A 12,127-nucleotide genomic window follows, 5' to 3' on the forward strand; every position below is an offset into this window, starting at 1 on the left:
TTTCATGGAACTGTGTGTGTCTGATTTTTTAATTTATTTTTTTCTTTATTGTCAAAGTGAAGTACAGAGGGGTTATAGTTCATATGTAAGGCAGTGAGTACATTTCTTGTTCAACTTGTTACCTCCTCCCTCATTTTTCCACCTCCCCCTCCCCCTTTCCTTCTCCCCCACAAGAATTGTAAAGTTGGTTTATACCAAATGGTTTTGTAAGTATTGCTTTTGGAATCATTTGTCTTTTTATCCTTTGTCTCTCAATTTTGATAATCCCTTTCCCTTCCCTAGTTCTAATACACATATATACAGTACACAGGGTACTCAGATGAGATACAGTGATAGCAGGGTTGCAACCACAGGAAGGGAATCCAAGAGAAACAAAGAAAAGTTATGGTTTCACATGGCATGTGGGAAATAATTACAACAATGATATAACACTTGTTTCCATGACGTGGAGTTCATTTCACTTAGTATCATCTTATGGGTTATTAAAGACATAGCTATTGGGCTATTGTGATCCTCTGCTGTGACTAGCCTAAACATGTACTAATTATTCCCTATGAGGGAAACCATAGAGTACATGTTTCTTTGGGTCTGGCTCATTTCACTTAGTATAATTTTTTCCAAGTCCTTCTATTTCCTTACAAATGGGGAAGTGTCATTCTTTCTGTTAGAGGCATAGAATTCCATTGTGTATATGTACCACATTTTCCTGATCCACTCATCTACTGAGGGGCATCTGAGTTGAATCTTGCTTTCATAAAATCTAGAAATCTTAAACATTTTAAGTCTTGCTTTTTGGGTCTTAAACAATACATTTTTAAAAATTTTATTGTAAAGGTGATATACAGAGGGATTACAGCTACATACATAATGAGTACATTTTTTTTCAAACAGTGTTAATCTCTCCCTCATTTTCTCCTGCTTTCCCTCCACCCGACTTCTCTGTCTCCCAAGTTGTAAAGCTCATTTCCAACAGTCTAGTGAGTATTGCTATTGCATTGATTCACCCTTTGTCTACCCTTTCTGTGCTCCCTCTTATTTTTTTTAACTTCTGCTAATATCATATTAAGTTAGACTTATGGAGACAAAGAAAGTTGGGGGAATTTATTGAAAATAATTGCTATTTTTTTCAAATATACTTAAAGTAATTTTCATGTCTGTATAATTTTTTCAGCAAAAGAACTAAACCCACACAATCTAAATAATGGGTAAAATAGAAGATATTGCTCATTTTTTACCATTGTATATGTCACTTTTCACTTTCCTGTTTGTATACATATTTACATGGCATGCTCTATCTATGCTATATGTACACAAATTCATTTGGAGAATGTAAGTTTATGCTAAAATCTGTTGCCTCAATTCATAGTCTCTGAAATACTGAAATAGTAATTTTTCTCTTTTTTGTCATGGCGTGAAGAATTATTAAAATAGAAAGATTTTACAACTCCATGATAGCTTCACTGAGTTCTCAAAAATAAGTGTTTAATGAGACTAAAATGATAAAGAAATAATTAAACATATGATAAGACAAGTATGGAGTAATCCATCAATTATATTACTAGATATATACCCCAAGGAAATGAAGTGAGCTTTTCAGAGATACTTCCATTTGTGTTTAGTATAGCACTGTTCACAATAGCCAGGATGCTGAACCAATTTCAAAGACTATCAACATTAGAATATATAAGCAAAATATGGCTTGTATAACACACAATGAAATACTATTGAGCTATGGTAAAGCATTATCATTTAATTGCAACCACATGCCTGGACCTACTAGGAAGTTACACTGCATAAGTCAGGCCTCACTTAGAATCTAAGAAAGTTTATCTTATAGGAGTTGATAGTGGACTGGTGGTTATTAGAGACTGAGTAGAGAGGAGAAAAGAGGTAGAATTTGCTCTAGATTTAGTTTGATAGGAAGAATACATTCTGGTGATTTATGTCATAACAGGATGAATAATTATAATAATACACTGTGAATAGCAGAATAGGTAGTAGAGAAATTTGAATGTATTCATTGTAAAGAAATGATAAAAATGTAAGTGATAGGAATACTAATTACCCTGTATTGATCATTAGCCAATGAGTTTGTGAATCAAAATATCACATTGTGACTGATAGATAGGTACAATTATTATGTGTCATTCAAAAAGATAAAAACAATTAATAAACTATGTAGACACAAAAAAATGGGCAGCTGTGCATCAGTGGCTCACATATGTAACCCTAGTTACTAAGGAGGCTGAGATCTGAGGATTGTGGTAAAGCCAGCCCGGGAAGAAAAGTCTATGAGACTCTTATCTCCAATAAACCACTCAGAAAAAACCACTGTGGCTCAAGTGGTAGAGTACCTGCCTTGAGCTGAAGAGCTCAGGGACAGTGGCCAGGCCCAGAGTTCAAGCCCCATGATAGGCAAAAAAAAAAAAAAAAAAAAAACAGGGCAGTGAAGGATGTGATAATAAAGATAAAATGAAGCTGAGGGAGCTTTCGCGGGAGGCTGTGCTGTCCCGGAGCCCTCATGGTGCATAGCAGCTGCAAGTTGCTCAGAAAGTATGGAAAATTCATTGATAAACTAAGAGTCTTCACCAAAGGAGGAAGTGGTAGAATGCGTTATCCTCGTTTAGGTGGAGAAGGTGGAAAAGGTGGTGATGTACGGGTTGTAACACATAGAAGGATGTCATTAAAGAACCTGAAAGACAAATATCCTCAGAAACGGTTTGTGGCCTGAGAAGGAGCAAACAGTCGGGTCAGTGCTTTGAAAGGCTCCAAAGGAAAAGACTGTGAAACCCCTGTTCCTCTGGGTATTTCAGTAACTGATGAAAATGGAGAATTCAACAAAGAGGAAGACAGACTTTTGGTAGCGGAAGGTGGCCTTGGTGGTAAATTACTTACAAATTTCTTACCTTTGAAAGGTCAAAAATGAACAATTCACCCTGACTTAAAGCTGATAGCTGATGTTGGCCTAGTAGGATTCCCAAATGCTGGAAAATCCTCTTTGCTAAGTTAGGTTTATTGTGCAAAACCTGTGATTGCAGATTATGCATTTACAACATTAAAGCCTGAGCTTGGAAAGATTATGTACAGTGACTTCAAACAGATATCAGTAGCTGATCTCCCAGGTTTGATAGAAGGAACACATAAGAACAAGGGAATGGGCCACAAATTCCTCAAGCATATAGAAAGAACAAGACAACTACTTTTTGTTGTTGGTGTTTCTGGATTTCAATACAGAACTGTCTTTGAAACTGGTTATACTACTGACAAAGAGTTGGAGTTGTACAAAGAAGAACTTCATGGGGCTGGGGATATGGCCTAGTTCAAGAGTGCTTGCCTCGGAAACACGAGGCCCTAGGTTCGATTCCCCAGCACCACATATACAGAAAACGGCCAGAAGCGGCGCTGTGGCTCAAGTGGCGGAGTGCTAGCCTTGAGCGGGAAGAAGCCAGGGACGGTGCTCAGGCCCTGAGTCCAAGGCCCAGGACTGGCCAAAAAAAAAAAAAAAAAAAAAAAGAAGAAGAAGAACTTCATGCAAAACCTTCACTCTTGACCATTAATAAAATGGACTTGCCAGATGCCCAAGATAAATTTCATGAACTGATGTACTAACTCCAGAATCCTAAAGATTTCTTGCATCTATTTGAAAAAAAAAAAAAAAAAAGATTGCAGAAAAGATTATGGAGTTCCAACATGTCATCCCCATCTCTGCAATTACAGGAGAGGAATTGAAGAATTAAAGAGTTGTATAAGGAAATCACTGGATGAACATGCTAACCAAGAAAACAAAACATATATCATGAGAAACAGTTGCTTAATTTAAGAACTCTCAGTACAGTTGTACGGTAGGCTGCCATCAAAACATGCTTTTACAAGTTCCAGGAAGGGTATTATTTAAATCTAGTAAAAATAGAATACTGTCTGGTCCTAAGAAAGAAAGAAATCATGTTATTTTTAACAATATGGATGAACCCAGAATACATTATGTTCAAAGTGATAAGCCAGGAACAAGAGATAAACACCACATGATTTAACTTCTATGTGGAATCTAAGAAGTTTCATCTGGTAGAAACAGTAGAATGATCATTAGCAGAGACAGGGAGATAGGAGGTTGGCAAGATGTTAGTTAAAAGGAAAAGGGTTTCATTTATTTTGAATAAACTTTGTTGTACAGTTACAACAGTGTATCTTATTTTAAAAGTTGATAAGAAAATGTTCTTACCACAAAAAAGAAATCTCTATGTAAATGCATATGTTAATTAGCTTCATTGAGCCATTCCAAGAGTATATACATACTTCACTTCAAAATGTCATGCTTACATATAAGCATATATACTATTTGTGTATTAATTGGAAAGTTTTACATAACTTATTTTAGTATTATTATTACTGTTACATATGCCATCATTCAGGAACTCTAGCATTTCGTTTGTATGTTACTAGAGTTTGAATTCAGGGCCTTTTGCTTGCTAGGCAGATATTCTTCCAAAAAGCCGTACCCCAGACCTAGGAAATACTACTACTACTTTTTAAGTTATTGGTTATTGCTTTATCATTTATACATAGACAGTAGAAATGCAACTGAGAACTAAAAATTACATTTATAATCCTATGACCAACTCACATATAACAACAGTTACTCCTTTACCTCTAATGTTCCTACTGAGATCATTATTTTAAAATTATAAAGGAGGTTTCCCTGAAAGATCAGAATGAGCCACTAGGGTTTGCTCTTAGGTCTGTCATGTCCCTGGTGCACAAAATATATAACAGTTCTCTTTTTGGAAAAAATCTCAAAGCTCTACATAGGAACATAATGTTTAGGGACAAGACAGATCACTGATAATACTTGAGAAACCATTAATCATTGTGATTTGAGCCTTTGGAAAATTTTTCTAAGTATCATAAACATTTTATTTTTCAACTTTAGAGAAGACTGATATATGTGTCTCATTTTCTTATGCCCTACACCTATGTTTCATTTTCCACTTTTATATTTATTAAAGTGAAAATAATAGACATGGAAACTACACAGTATGAAACATCAGTATATTTGGGAGAGTTCACAATTTATAAATTTCTGCCTGGATGTTTAAAAAAAACACAAATAGGAATTTTTCTTTTTGTATGAGTTTTATTGTAGAATGTACATATTGTAAAAAAAAAAACCAGTAGGTACAGCCTATAGTAAAAAATTACTACTTTCTGCATGAAGTCCCTAAGTCCTTCCCATAAAAGCCATTGTTAATAGTTTATGTTCTTGCAGAAAATTTTAATGTATGTATTTTGTGCCCAAGAGAGTTAATTTATAAAAAAAAATGAAGCTGTGGAGATCTGTCTGTTATATTAAAGTCTTAAAGCTAATATTTACTTTTATTTACCATATGAATATTATCATGTTGGTCATTGGAAATTCAAGGTGAAGAATATGTGGACCCTGCCCTCAAGAGTGTCCCAGTTAAGAGACAGTGCCCTTCACTTCAGTACTGAATGATACTTATACCCCCAAGTAGTAAGTTTAGGTCCTAGAATTTTTGTAAAAATATCTCTTGGGTTATTATACCTATTCATTTCACTGTTAATTATTTACTAATCAACATTTAATACTCTTCCAAATCAGGCAGTAAGGTCATATCAACTGCACTGCCTATTAGCTAGGTTGAGACCTTGATTTTTGGGCCCTCATAAGTATTACACAGCTACTCTCCATCAATTAATCATGGCTACAGCAGTGTCAACTGACCACAAGTAGGGACTTAGGGGTTTGAGGACTGACTTCAGAATCAATAGTATAATACAATCCACATGGTAAAGCTTTGATGAAGAGTATGTGCATTAAGCCATAGAAGTGTCTTATGAAACATTTAATAAATGGTAGCTTTGTTATAATTATTTAGCAGCATTTCCAAAAGTGAGCTTCTGTAAGTACTGCTCTAGGAGCTATCCTTACAAATAAACAAATAACTATTATTGTTTTCCTGAAGTGCTCTGCGGACAAATGGTTTCAGGAAATGTTGGCAGCTAATAGCCTCTATTGAGATATTGGTAATGCAATTAGCATATTAAAGTCTCTGTAGACATCAGAATCCCAGAAGGAAACAAAGTTTAATTCAGGTGATTCGCATAAAGATATTTAATAAAGTGACCTTTTAAGGAGTATTGGGTAGAGTTAGCAGACAAACAAAGGATGTTTTGGCACCCCAGAGACTATCAACTAATCATTATTGTCTCTGGGGCTAAAGGGTTGAGGAGACTTAGTATTTCTTTCCTCTTCTTCAGTAAATTCCTAATCACCATGTACAACTCAGCTTAATTGTCATTTTATAAATCACACCTTTAAATCTCTTCAGGATACATTTGACACATACTGCCTACTGGCCAGAGGAAAAGGCAGCCCAGTGATAAAGTCCTTATGAGTTAGCCTCAGTGACACAGAGCAAGGAAAAAAGCTCAGGAGAATAGTTGGAGGTAGAGGCAAAACAAAGAAAATCAAATGTCCTTAGTTTCTAAGTATATTTCCTGAATACATAATACATTTGAATACAGACTTCCTTCTTGAAATAGCTAGCAGATAAGATTTTTGAATGTTTCCAACACAAAGAAATGATAAATGTTTGAGGTCATAAAGATGGCAATTACTCTCAAGTATCCTTATACATTGTAAATGTGGGCTCTGGGAATATGGCCTAGTGGTAGAGTGCTTGCCTGGCATACATGAAGCCCTACATTTGATTCCTCAGCACCACATATATAGAAAACCGGAAAGTGGTGCTGTAGCTCAAGGGTAGAGTGCTAGCCTTGAGCAAAAAGAAGCCAGGAACACCCACAGCAACTAGCCTGTAGTTTGTGTATGATGTTTTTCAGCCACTTGTTGTTATTTACTGCAGCTTTCTCCACATTCCCTTCTGAAGTATGTCCCCATGTGCAGCCTCTCCCTCTTTGGATGTCTCCTGCACTCCTTACCTTTACTCAGGTCAGCTCTCCTTTCCTGGCCTCTTCCTCACTCAAACCCCAAGAAATAGCTGAGAGCCCAGGAGAGAGCAGAGGGAGCCTGTTCATGTGAAAGGCAAATGTTCTAGGTTGTACCTGAAACTGGCTCTTAGACTTTGTGGAAAGCTTTGAAGACTTTTACTTCCTTCACATGAGTCTTTGTAATGCTTGTATAGGTAATGTTGATGCTCACAGCTTTCTTTTCCTTTAATCTGGACGTTCAGGTAACCTGTATTTCCATTTTTCCTGTAACTGTTTTGTTTTCTTTTTTCCCTTCTTCCTCTCCTTTGGCTCTATGCCTGTCCCACTAGGAACACATAAACTTCACTTACAGATTCCTTAATATGATCTGTGGAGAATATACAGAGCTTAAACACATCAATAAATACTTTAACTTCAACCAAAGGAAAAAAAAAGAAGCCAGGGACATTGCTCAGGCCCTGAGTCCAAGCCCCAGGACTGGCAGAAAAAAAGATTTAGCTTACATTGTAAATTTATTGGAATATCTCACTGTACTGCATAAATATGCATAGTGCTTATGTGTTATTTTAAGACAGTCTGTGAAAGCTGATAAACAACATATTATGAAACATTTTAAGAACTATAGTGGAAATGATCTGTCTTAAAGGTCCACCTTTACCTAGGAGCTACAATTTAGTGAGGTTCTCTGGATACAAGGTCTGGATACAATGAATAACATCAAAAGGATAGCTCTTACAGAGTAAGTGAAATAAATACAATTTGACATATGTTTAATATGCCTTAATTTACATAATAAACACATTCATTTTCATGAAAATAAAAATAACAGAGCTAAGATAAAATAACTTTATACACCCCTGCAAAACACAAAGGTATACAGCAACCAAACTAATAGTTAAAAAATGCTAAATTGGGGCTGGGGATATAGCCTAGTGGCAAGAGTGCCTGCCTCGGATACACGAGGCCCTAGGTTCGATTCCCCAGCACCACATATACAGAAAACGGCCAGAAGCGGCGCTGTGGCTCAAGTGGCAGAGTGCTAGCCTTGAGCGGGAAGAAGCCAGGGACAGTGCTCAGGCCCTGAGTCCAAGGCCCAGGACTGGCCAAAAAAAAAAATGCTAAATTTACAATTACAGGAAACATCAGAATTTTGTGGGTTTTTTTGCCATTCCTGGGCCTTGGACTCAGGGCCTGAGCACTGTCCCTGGCTTCTTTTTGTCCAAGGCTAGCACTATGCCACTTGAGCCACAGCGCCACTTCTGGCCATTTTCTATATATGTGGTACTGGGGAATAGAACCCAGGGCTTCATGTATAGGAGGCAAACACTCTTGCCACTAGGCCATATTTGCAGCCCAGAATTTTTGCATTCATTCTTAATCTAACACACTTGATATAGCATGGCCCTAGTTTTGAGGGGGTAGCAATACAGCTTTTCATTCACTTCCAAGAACTATAGGGAATTAATAAGCTTCTATTTCCAAGTTTAACCTATGTAAAAGTCGCTTGAAGGACTAGCCCCTTTTTTCCCAAATTGGTATCTCAAATGTAAACATGTAGCATTAACACATCTAAGATGGAGAAAATGGTAGAAAGCAATAAGCACTGTTCAAAAAGCTACCAATGACTACAAATCTACAGATTTTTATAGCAATGCATCTAGGTCTGGAATGTGATCCTTTGGAAATTAAGGCAGCCATATATAGATGGAGGTCAGAAAATCTACAAACAAGGATCATCAAGTTATATTCTTAGGAAAGATCTGAGATCTTAAATCTTTATTATTTCACATTGATCTTATGACTCAAGTTTTTCCAGCTACTCATTAGGTGTTTCAGGAATCACAGTAAAGACAAACTAACCACTCACTAAGCTAATGAAACATAACCTTCTGCGATCACATTGAAAAAACAACACAGATTTCAAATAATGGTTTAGAAAATATACTATATTTTTAAAAAGAGCAAAACAAATGATAGTAACTACAACATGTAACAAAAGCAAACCTCAGTTGGGAATGTATTTTATATCTACTAGCTGAGTTCCAAGAGCTATTGCATTATATTAGAAATGACCAATTTTCAAAAAAATAAATAACATGCACAGCAACAAGAAAATTAAATTTATTCCTATGGGCTAGGATGGGGGATAGATTAATGAACAGAAACTCTCCCTGAGTAAACATTGTCATTTACAGTAGGTAAAATTTTAAACATGTGTTTTAAAGAGCTACAAGAGACAGTTGATAAGAAGTTATAGCACCAGGAAAAAATATATCAATTAAAAACCAAACTGAGTTGGGCACAGTGGCTCACACTTATAATTGTGACTACTCAAGATTCAGAAATTGGGACGATCACAGTTAGAGGCCAGCCCAGGCAAAATGTCTGTGAGATCCTTTCTCAATTAATAAAAAACTGGATGTGTTTATATGCACCTATTATCACAGCTAGATGGGAAATGTAAATAAGAGAATAAGGATGTAGACTGTCCCAAGTTTAAGGGTGAGACCATTTCTCACATATAACCAAAAACAATAATAACAACAACATAGCTCAGGTGGTAAAGTGCATGTCTGTGAATAAACTTTGGTGTGGTAAAAATAAATGTGTAACCAAAAAGAAAAAAATACAAAAGGAGAGGTTAGATGATTTTCACTAGTAAAGCCTACCACTCAAGGGAGACCTCAAATAGTATAGATATAGTAAAGACCTCAAATTCTTAGAATTCCCAAATTCAAAGTTCAGCGAAAATAAAACAGTAAGTGGATACTTTAAAGGGGTAGGGTGGGGCCAAGGAGAAAAGGCTAGATGAGTGAAGAAGAGAAAAAGAGGAGAATGCAGTCAAGAATCAAAATACATTGTACAAAATAAAGAAGAGTGAGAAGAGGGGTAAGTGGAGGAGGGATGGGTAAGAATGTTGAAAGGGGTGACATTGATCAAGATATATTGAAACTCCTTTGTACAATATTTTAAAGATAATAAAAATTTAACAAAAAAGGAAAAAAAGGATGAAAATAATTGATGTGGAAAATGGAACTGAGAAAACCAATTTACATAAACGTTCAGCAAATTAGGACCCAACAGGCATTCACGAAAATTGCACAGCGAACATTATGTTCATTGGTGAAAGAATGAAAGACACAATAATAAGAGAATGGTGCCTACTTTCACCAATTTCTTTAGCATTGTGTTTGAGGTTTTAGTTATAAAAATCCACAGAGAAAAATGATATTCAAACCAGAAAGCAAAAATAAAACTCTATTTTCAGCAAAGCAAAACAAATATTTAAAGCAATAATACCCAAAACCCAGGTGACATGATATAGTTCATAAAAATATCTTAAAGATTTATAAGGAATCTGGTTAGAAATAATAAGTAAGTTAAGGAAAATTACATAATCTAAGATAAACAAAAGAAATCACATCCATTTACATACAGCAGCAAAAATTATCTGAAAATAAAATTAACAATAAATAATTTATAAGAGCATCTGAATAATAATATGTGTGTATGAATTTAAACATGCATACGAAGGCTCATACAATGAAAACCATAAAACATGGCAGGAAGAAGATAAAGAAGACCTAAATGATAGAAAGATATTCCATGTTCATGGACTGGAAGACAATATTTTTAAGATGGCATTAGTCCCCCAAAGAATCAATAACTTCATTGCAATCCTTATCAAAATCCCGCGTTCTATTTCTTCATAAGTGAAAAACATACACCTGAAAAACCACATGTAATTGCAAAAGTATAAAAATTTACCACATAATCTTCAAAAAGAACAAATTTGAAGAACTTGTACCTCCAACCTTACTACAAATCTGTAGTAATCAAAGCAATATGATTCTGTCAAGAAGAGTAGACAAATAGCTAAATAGAATAGAACTGAGTCCAAATATAAAAGCCTCTACTTATTGTTAGCTGATTTTTAGCAATACCATCAAGACCATTCAATAGAAAAAAGAAACAGTCTCTCTTTAACAAACTTCATATGCATTTGAGAAATAATTGAGATCCTTACTTCAACCCATATACAAAAGTTACCTGGGAATAGAGCAAAGAAAGAAATATGTTAAATATTCCTAAAAAATATAAGAATAAACCTTTATGATCTTGGGTTCACAAATAATTATTTATATAATTCCAAAACTGAAGAAAACAAATGGCCAGGACAAGGCTCAAAAGGTGAATCACCTGTCCAGAAAGCAAGAGCTGAGTTGGAACTGATGGATCAGTCAAGTTGATACAACACATAGAAATAACAATCACAGAATGCAAAAGACATAACAAAAATCAGTAGTTCCAATAAACAAATTTATCAGAAAATCTGACACTAGTGTAGGTACAACCACAGGAAGGTGATACAAGAAGATCATCAATAATAGAAGCTACAGTTACACATGGCATGTTGAAAGTAGTTACAACTGTGATATAACAATTGTTTCCATAACATGGAGTTCATTTCACTTAGCATCATCTTATGTGTTCATAAGGGTATAGCTATTGGGCTCTTGTGAGCCTCTGCTGTGACTTACACTATCTCTGTATCTTACCTGAGTATATTGGAAACCATGCATACTGGTATTAGAACTAGGAAATTGAAAGGGAATACCAAAATCAAGAGACACAGGGTAAAAAAAGACAAACAACCACAAAAGCAATACTTGCAAAACTGGTGTAAATGAACTGAACATCTCATTGGGGGCGGGGGAAAGGGAAAGGAGAAGGGGGAGGGAGAATGAGGGACGAGGTAACAAACAGTACAAGAAATGTATCCAATGCCTAATGTATGAAACTGTAACCTCTCTGTAATTCAGTTTGATAATAAAATCTTTAAAAAAAAAAAAAAAAGAAAAGAAAATCTGACACTAAAACATTAGTGTTTCCACTCAATTTCATCTTCTGAAGACAAATACAAGGTCCAAATACTCATTTCTTCTTCTACATACAGTAAGTATTTATACATACATTCCTTGTTTGAAAACATCAATGTGCTAGGGGAAAATTAATGTAGAGCTTTCTTCTTACATCAAGGCCACTGAGCCTTGCCCCTTAAGTAAAATAATTCTGGTAACCAAACATGCAGGTTCTGTCAACAAACTTAATTTCACATTTCAGTTTTACTAATTATTTGCTGTATTACAATGGGATA

At 35.4% G+C, this 12,127-nt stretch overlaps 1 pseudogene; it reads left to right on the plus strand.

Annotated features, from left to right (window-relative positions):
* The first annotated feature begins 2,492 nt into the window (after window positions 1–2,492).
* On the plus strand, window positions 2,493–4,895 carry LOC125343545 (annotated as a pseudogene).
* The last annotated feature ends 7,232 nt before the right edge of the window (window positions 4,896–12,127 follow it).

Source organism: Perognathus longimembris, chromosome 28 (assembly GCF_023159225.1).
Source record: "Perognathus longimembris pacificus isolate PPM17 chromosome 28, ASM2315922v1, whole genome shotgun sequence".
Classification (NCBI taxonomy): Eukaryota; Metazoa; Chordata; class Mammalia; order Rodentia; family Heteromyidae; genus Perognathus; species Perognathus longimembris.